Here is a 9,147-nt window from a genome sequence, read left to right as displayed (position 1 = left end):
GCTTGGATTTGTTTCCCTAAGTCCCTCCTTCATGCCATCTTTGCTGCTGTGTAGAAATTCAGACGGGGAATCTTTGCCATTGAAGATGTGGCCCCACAGATGTCTAATTAGGCTTGTACACATCCTCCCTTTTTGTTACTGCCATGTGCACGTAATATGAGGAAGGTCTGGGGTCTTAGGTCCCTTTGATTCATTCCTAAGTAGACCTTCCTTGTTATAGATCTTTGATTCATTCCTAAGTAGACCTTCCTTGTTATAGATCTTTGATTCATTCCTAAGTAGACCTTCCTTGTTATAGATCTTTGATTCATTCCTAAGTAGACCTTCCTTGTTATAGATCTTTGATTCATTCCTAAGTAGACCTTCCTTGTTATAGATCTTTGATTCATTCCTAAGTAGACCTTCCTTGTTATAGATCTTTGATTCATTCCTAAGTAGACCTTCCTTGTTATAGATCTTTGATTCATTCCTAAGTAGACCTTCCTTGTTATAGATCTTTGATTCATTCCTAAGTAGACCTTCCTTGTTATAGATCTTTGATTCATTCCTAAGTAGACCTTCCTTGTTATAGATCTTTGAGTCATTCCTAAGTAGACCTTCCTTGTTATAGATCTTTGATTCATTCCTAAGTAGACCTTCCTTGTTATAGATCTTTGAGTCATTCCTAAGTAGACCTTCCTTGTTATAGATCTTTGATTCATTCCTAAGTAGACCTTCCTTGTTATAGATCTTTGATTCATTCCTAAGTAGACCTTCCTTGTTATAGATCTTTGATTCATTCCTAAGTAGACCTTCCTTGTTATAGATCTTTGAGTCATTCCTAAGTAGACCTTCCTTGTTATAGATCTTTGATTCATTCCTAAGTAGACCTTCCTTGTTATAGATCTTTGAGTCATTCCTAAGTAGACCTTCCTTGTTATAGATCTTTGATTCATTCCTAAGTAGACCTTCCTTGTTATAGATCTTTGATTCATTCCTAAGTAGACCTTCCTTGTTATAGATCTTTGATTCATTCCTAAGTAGACCTTCCTTGTTATAGATCTTTGATTCATTCCTAAGTAGACCTTCCTTGTTATAGATCTTTGATTCATTCCTAAGTAGACCTTCCTTGTTATAGATCTTTGATTCATTCCTAAGTAGACCTTCCTTGTTATAGATCTTTGATTCATTCCTAAGTAGACCTTCCTTGTTATAGATCTTTGATTCATTCCTAAGTAGACCTTCCTTGTTATAGATCTTTGATTCATTCCTAAGTAGACCTTCCTTGTTATAGATCTTTGATTCATTCCTAAGTAGACCTTCCTTGTTATAGATCTTTGATTCATTCCTAAGTAGACCTTCCTTGTTATAGATCTTTGATTCATTCCTAAGTAGACCTTCCTTGTTATAGATCTTTGATTCATTCCTAAGTAGACCTTCCTTGTTATAGATCTTTGATTCATTCCTAAGTAGACCTTCCTTGTTATAGATCTTTGATTCATTCCTAAGTAGACCTTCCTTGTTATAGATCTTTGATTCATTCCTAAGTAGACCTTCCTTGTTATAGATCTTTGATTCATTCCTAAGTAGACCTTCCTTGTTATAGATCTTTGATTCATTCCTAAGTAGACCTTCCTTGTTATAGATCTTTGATTCATTCCTAAGTAGACCTTCCTTGTTATAGATCTTTGATTCATTCCTAAGTAGACCTTCCTTGTTATAGATCTTTGATTCATTCCTAAGTAGACCTTCCTTGTTATAGATCTTTGATTCATTCCTAAGTAGACCTTCCTTGTTATAGATCTGAACACCTCTTGGTTTTCTTATAGTTACAGGCAAATTTTATTTTGACTCTGTAACCAAATTTATGTAAAGAACTAGACAGCTGTTAGTTTGCCATAAAGACGTTAGTTGGTCTAAACTGTCTTTCAAAAACTGTCTCTTTGTTTTAGACGCATCAGGCAAGAGTAGAGGTCTCATCTCTGATATTAGAAATAAATTGGGACTTTGTGCCGATGTTCATTTAGGTGTCATCCACCCAAAGAGCATCAGACCCGTCCGATACCTTTTTCTCAGAGGCGGGACCTGGGCATCAACCTGCATGCAATCAGACATGCTCTTCTCTGGGTCCAAAGCGGCTGACCCTGAGTGCAGTGCTTAGCCTCGCATCCTGAGCTTGCGGAATGCTATGCCTTAAAGATGGAGCTGGTTTCCACCTTCCACCTTCCCGATGGTGAGTGCTCTCTGTCACGAACAATTCCACATTTGGCTAAGGCTGAGGATCTGGCTTGCTTCCATGTATGTGGACCTATCTGCATTGCCCACGTGGCACGCCTGGGTTGGCTACCCAGGGGCTATTTAAGCTGTGGGCTGGCTTTCCCCAGGGTCCGAGGATTGTTCAAGGTTCCTGAATAAACTGCATTGAAAAAAAAAAAAAGATGTTGCATTGTAAAAAAAAAACAAAAAAACAAAAAAAACTGTCTCTTTGAATAGTTTTTACTTAAAAAATTTTAATATATTTTATTTGTTAAGTGTGCATGTGTGCGTGTGTGTGCACGCGTGAGTGCATGCCCTATGGCATGTGAGTGGAGATCAGAAGACAACCGAGGGAGTCAGTTCTCTCCTTGTACCACATGATCCTGGGACTCACCGGGCTCGCCAGCAGTTCCTTTACTCAACGAACCAGCTAGTTGCTTCTCTGCTTTAGAAACACTGACTTCTTTTTCCACAATTCAACTTATTATTATTTTTTAAAATAGCCATTAAGCCTATCTATCAGTTGATACAGTTTTCATAAAACAAAGCAAACAAACAAACACACACTCAGAATAAAAACAACAACCTGATGTCTTACTGTGGGACTATTCAAACATGTATAAGAAGTAATGTGATGGAGCTCCATGTTCTTTTCCTCCCTTTTATTGAAAATAGATTATTTTCTTACATAATCTGTCCTGATCATGACTTCTCCTTCCTCCACTTCTCCCAGTTTCTCCTCATCTCCCGTCTCATTTAGACCCACCCTCTTTCTGTGTCTCATTAGAAAACAATCAGGCTTTCATGGGATAATAATAAAATAAAACATGGTAAGATAAAAGAAAAACTAGTACAGGACAAAACAAACAAATAGAAGAAAAAGAGCCCATGAAAAAGCACAAGAAACATGTAGATGCAGACACCCACTTATTTGTTCACTCAGGAACCCCATAAAACACTAAACTGAGCCAGGTGCAAAGCCAATGATCCCAAACCTCAGATACTTGATTAATCAATTGACCAACTGGGAAATGAGAAACCTATATGGGTAAGACTTGAGCACCTATAGGTTCACTGGCCATAAGAGTCCCATCATTCTAGAATTTACCACCTATCAAGTTTATGGGGCTGAGGGGGTAGCTCGGTGGTGGAGCATTTTTTGGACATGCACCATGAGAAAAGGAAAAATGTATTAATGTATTTAAGTAACAAATGGCATTGTAGTTACTATACTTCCTCATCCATTAGAGAGGAATGTGCAAAGACATGGCATAAAACGAAAGACACCTGAACTTGACTTTAACGTATTCTACACAGAGCTATCCAAAGCTAGCTCATAAAAATCTGGAGCTTGTGGTGGTATTCTTTGGAGGTTCCTTGTCTCATAGCGTCATGTCAGGACCTTTCTTTTTCTTTTTTTCTTTTGTTTGTTTTCTGAGATAGCATTTCACTGTGTAACAACTAGTTCTGTAGACCAAGCTGGCCTCAAACTCACAGAGGACGGCCTGCCTCTGCCTCCCAAGTGCTGGGATTAAAGGTGTGTGCCACCACCAGCCTTTTTTTTTTTTTTTAATTATTCCATTTTACTTTTTTCTCTCTTTTTTACCCTATGGGTCCTTTGCATATATCTCACAACTCTCAGTTAGGTCTCTCTCTCTCTCTCTCTCTCTCTCTCTCTCTCTCTCTCTCTCTCTTTTTGACAGGGTTTCTCTGTGTAGCCTTGGCTGCCCTGGACTCACTTTGTAGACCAGGCTGGCTTCAAACTCAACAGCAAACCACCTGCCTCTACCATCCTGAGTGCTGAGATTAAAGGCATGTGCCATCACACCTGGCTCAGTTTAGTGTTTTTATGGGGTTCCTGAGTAAAGGCTTTGCCATTCCTGTAAGCCTCACCTTGCTGGGGTGGGGGCTTTGCCACTCTCTCCTGAGTCTATGCTCATGTCCAACAATACACACACACTCCCGGCTTCCTTCATTCTCGCTTTTAAAGTGTTGGAAAAAGATTGATGGGAGCTAGCCTCTCCAAAAATTACACAGGACCGTTTAGACTAGTGAGGAGACATTTGTATCTTAAACCAGCACTATAGATAGACATTCGTGTTAGCCAACTCTATTGTATGCCTTCCAAGTATTTCAGTGGGAAGCAACTGGACTCCCACTGAAATGTGGCCTTGTCAATCCACCTCCAGACCCGAAGATGATATTTTAAAGTCTCCTCTCTCTACTGCTCCAAGCCATGCTCTGCCTGTTGCATTGTGTGTGATTCAGGGTGAGCCTCGCTGCCTTTCACAAAATTACCTGCAAGCAAAATCTCTTGTGTGCTGAATTCAGTCCCAGAGAAACAGCATATCAAGATGTCTGTCCATGTCACCCACTTTTCAAAACTCTCTTGTGCTGCTGCTCTTCAAAGAAAGCATTTCTGGAACACGGGAGAAGACAGCTCTTTAGAAACCTCGCTTGACAACAATCAATAAATGGGACCTCATGAAACTGAAAAGCTTCTGTAAAGCAAAGGACACTGTCATCAAAACAAAACGATTGCTCACAGATTGGGAAAGAATCTTCACCAACCCTCTATCTGACAGAGGGCTAATATCCAGTATATATAAGGAACTCAAGAAGTTAAACAGCAACAAATCAAGTAATCCAATTAAAAAATGGGGTACAGAGCTAAACAGAGAATTCTCAATAGAGGAATATCGAATGGCAGAAAAACACTTAAAGAAATGTTCAACGTCCTTAGTCATCAGGAAAATGCAAATCAAAATGACCCTGAGATTTCACCTTACACCCATCAGAATGGCTAAGATGAATAATTCAAGTGACAACACATGCTGGAGAGGATGTGGAGAAATGGGAACCCTCCTCCACTGCTGGTGGGAATGTAAACTTATACAATCACTTTGAAAATCAATCTGGCACTTTCTCAGACAATTAGGAATAGTGCTACCTCAAGATCCAGCTATACCACTGCTAGGCATATATCTAAAAGATGCTCAAGTATACAACAAGGACATCTGCTCAACCATGTTTGTAGCAGCTTAATTTGTAATAGCCAGAAGTTGGAAATAGCCCAGATGCCCTTCAGTTGAGGAATGGATGCAGAAATTGTGGTACATCTACACAATGGAATATTACTCAGCAATAAAAAACAAGGAAATCATGAAATTTGCAGGTAAATGGTGGGAGCTGGAAAAGATCATCCTGAGTGAGGTATCCCAGAAGCAGAAAGACACACATGGTTTATACTCACTCACAAGTGGATATTATACATATAATATAGAATAAACATACTAAAATCTGTACACCTGAAGAAGCTAATCAGGAAGGAGGACTCTGGCTAAGATGCTCAACCCCCATTCAGAAAGCAAAGAGAATGGACATTGGAGGAGGGAGAAAACAGGAAACAGGACAGGAGTCTACCACAGAGGGCCTCTGAAAAGCTCTACCCTGCAGGGTATCGAGGCAGATGCTGAGAATCATAGCCAAACTTTGGGCAGAGTGTAGGGAATCTTATGAAAGAAGTGGGAGATAGTAAGACCTGGAGAGGACAGGAGCGCCACAAGGACATTTGACAGATTTTACAATTCTGGGCACAGGGGTCTTTTCTGAAATCGATACCCCAGCCAAGGACCACTCATAGAGATGGCCTGGAACCCCTGCACAGAGGTAGCCTATAGTAGTTCAGTATCCAAGTGGCCTCCATAGTAATCAGTTCATGTCTCTGACATGATTGGCCTGCTCTTTGATCACCTCTCCCTGAAGGGTGAGCAGCCTTACCAGGCCAAAGAAGAAGACAATGCAGCCACTCCTGATGAGACCTGATAGACTAGGATCAGAGGGAAGGAGAGGAGGACCTCCCTTATCAGTGGAGTGGGAGAGGGACACAAGTGGGGAAGAGGGAGGGTGAGAATTGGAGGAGAGAGGAAGGTACAGGGGGGATACAAAATGAAGAAACTGTAATTAATAAAAATAAAAATAATTATATAAAAAAAAAGAAAAGAAAAAGAAACCTTGCTTGAGTTCACAGTGCAGTAGAAGGGGCATGAGGCATAGGAACCAAATCCAGGTTTCTCTCTGACTGTGACTGTTCAGGGTTACATTCATTCATTGAAATAGTTTATCCAGAAGTTGTTCAGATGCTTTGGGTGTCACACAGGGTTGCAAAAATACAATGTAAACCTGATGTTTTTATTTCCCATAAAGACTTGTAGAGGAATTGAAGCTGAAGGGCCACGTGGCCCCACGTCCAGGACTTTCAGTCAAGTCCAAGGAATACCCCAGGACAATCCTTCCCCCCGGGACAATCCTTCCCAGTTAATTATGAACTGCTTGAACTGTCAATGGCCCATCAGTAAATTCTCACACATGAAGATATGGGGAGTGGAGTGATCTCTCCTTAAATCCTGGCAATGATTTTTGTGAACTTCTTCTGTTGATAATGATTAGTAATGATCATAAAAGAAGGTCATGTGGCTGAGGGTCCAACTAGACCCATTAAGCAGAGATCAAGAAGATTTACAGAGCAATTTTTAGCTTGGGCAGAGTTTCAAAGACAGATATCAGCTGCAATAACTCCACACAACAGATATTACAACACATTAGTGAAGTAACATACTGATAACTGATCATTTTTTCATCACTGGGTAACAGGTCAGTGAGAGTGTCTTGGACTCAGGATGCCCATAGTCTCATAGTCTCAGGTTTCTCTCATCTGCCTCTCATCCTGGAACAAGGGATGACCCAGGGCATAGTCTTCTCGTGGTTGTTGCAGATGTGTGAGAAAGTTGAGCAGAAACACGTGTTGCTTCTGAGGACCTGAGCTCTGAGGTGGCCTGCTGTCATTTCTGCCCACATTTCACTGACCAAAACGTTTCACACACAGGAGCTCGACACCAATTGTGTGAGGAAGTAAAATTCATTCATTGTAATCCAAGGCAAATGTGGAAAGAGAACAATGGTGAATGGAAAACAGAGCAGGCAACTTCTACAAGGGAGGGAGATGATATAGCTTGCCTTCTTAGCGTCTGGGATGGCCTCACTCATCCCAACTCAGTGACCCACGACTAAGCTTACTCATTAGAATTCCCATTCGTAAGCCTTTAAGTTTCTGTCTGTTTTTTTTAAAGGGAAAACTTGCTTTATTTAAAACTTATTTTGCAATTTAAAAAATTAAAATACAACGACATCATTTTCTTCCCCCACTCACCTCTTAATTTTTCCAATGTCTCTTCCCTCTGCTCCCTCTCTAATTCATGGCCACTTGTTCTTTAATTATTACTGTTAATAATTAAATACAGCCTACTAGTGTTGTTTATCTCTGTGTGTATTTCAGGGTTGACTACTTGGTATTGGATAACCAATTAGGGGGCTCATGTTTGGGGGTGATTAGTTCTTCCTCTTTCAGCATTCCTCAGTTGCCTGAAGCTCTTGGTCTAAAGGTGGGGCTCCATGAGATTTCCCCCTCCACATAAGTGTGCTCATTGCTGTTGCCACTGTTCATGTCTTGTTTAAGCAGCCATTCTGTTGAGGTATGTATCATGGGTGTAGCTTCCCTGCTATTTCTAGGAGACACAATCTCAAGGCAGACTAAAGTTCCTCAGGAAATTGATTGCTCTAGATGCCTTTCCGTATACCAAGATGAGTTGAATATATTTTCTGCATATAGATCTGCTGTATTTTGTTGGCTATCTAGGGCACTTTGAGAATTTTCCAGAGTGAGAATTTGGGCTTTGCAATATACCTGAGCATTAGGGCCTGATAGTCAAAGAGTGTCATTGTTGAATTGTTTTGAGCAGTGGTTCTGAACCTTCCTAATGCTGTAACTCTATAATACAGGTCCTCCTGTTGTGGTGACCCCAACCATAAAATCATTTTTGTTGCTACTTCACAACTGTAATTTTGTTACTTTTATGAATCATAATGAATCTGTGCTTTCTAATGGTCTTATGTGACCCCTATAAAAAAGGGTCATTTGACCACAAAGGGGTCTCAATCCATAAGTTGGGAACCACTGGCTTAGAGCTTCAGGGCAATCATGTTTTACATTTTTTTGACTTTCCAGGATTTTTAATAGTTAAATGCAGAGGACTGGTTCATTTCTGCCCCTTCAATGCCAAACCAGGGGCTAGGGACTGCCTCAGCTTCTCTGCCTTTGCCTTGTCTGTGATGACCAGGGCATAGAGGTACCTGCTGCATCGAACCTTGAACTTCACATGATCCGATCCTTGTTCTTCTTGATCTTGACTTATTTGGCATCCTTCTGCTGGGCTGTAAGCAGAAAGTCCTCGATTTCCTTAGTTTTCCAAAACATGGCAACCCTGGTGACCACACACCAAACACTCACGGTGGCAAGAACGGAAAAAGCCATGACTTACATTTCTATAGCATGTGAGAATTGAAATTTGAGTATCATTTTTACAGGTGTGCATGGAACAACACGAGAGATTCCAAATGGCATGGAGCAGAAGATGGCTTGTGTTTGTGTGCTCGTGTGTCCACATGGGTGTGTGCACATGCCCGTGTGCCTTTTTGTGTGCGCACATATGTGTATGTGTGTGTTTGTGGAGGCCAGAGGACAATATTGAGTGTCTTTTCTCAGGCACTGTTGTTTTCCTTCTTTGTTTGATGCACTAATTAAAAATTAATTAATTTTTAAGATAGCTCTCCTTGGCCCGGACCTTACCGATAAGGCTTAACTGTCTGGCTACTGAGGAACAGGTATCTGCCTGCCTCTGCCTCCCTAGGACTGGAATTAAGAGCATACCAGCATACCCCCCACCTATCCCTTTTAAAAATAAAATATTACTTTAATGTGTGTTTGGGACTGAGCTCAGCTCATGCTTGCACTGTGGATATTTTGCCAGGGAAGCCACCTCACCTTCTCACCCAGAAGTCATGTGTGTGGTGACA

General features: G+C 40.9%; 1 pseudogene; it reads right to left on the bottom strand.

The window, feature by feature from the left end:
- Window positions 1-8,330: 8,330 nt before the first annotated feature.
- On the bottom strand, window positions 8,331-8,548 carry LOC110553975 (large ribosomal subunit protein eL38-like; annotated as a pseudogene).
- Between the last annotated feature and the right edge of the window lie 599 nt (window positions 8,549-9,147).

Source organism: Meriones unguiculatus, chromosome 4 (genome assembly GCF_030254825.1).
Source record: "Meriones unguiculatus strain TT.TT164.6M chromosome 4, Bangor_MerUng_6.1, whole genome shotgun sequence".
Lineage (NCBI taxonomy): Eukaryota > Metazoa > Chordata > Mammalia > Rodentia > Muridae > Meriones > Meriones unguiculatus.
This window is presented reverse-complemented; position numbering and strand designations above follow the sequence as displayed.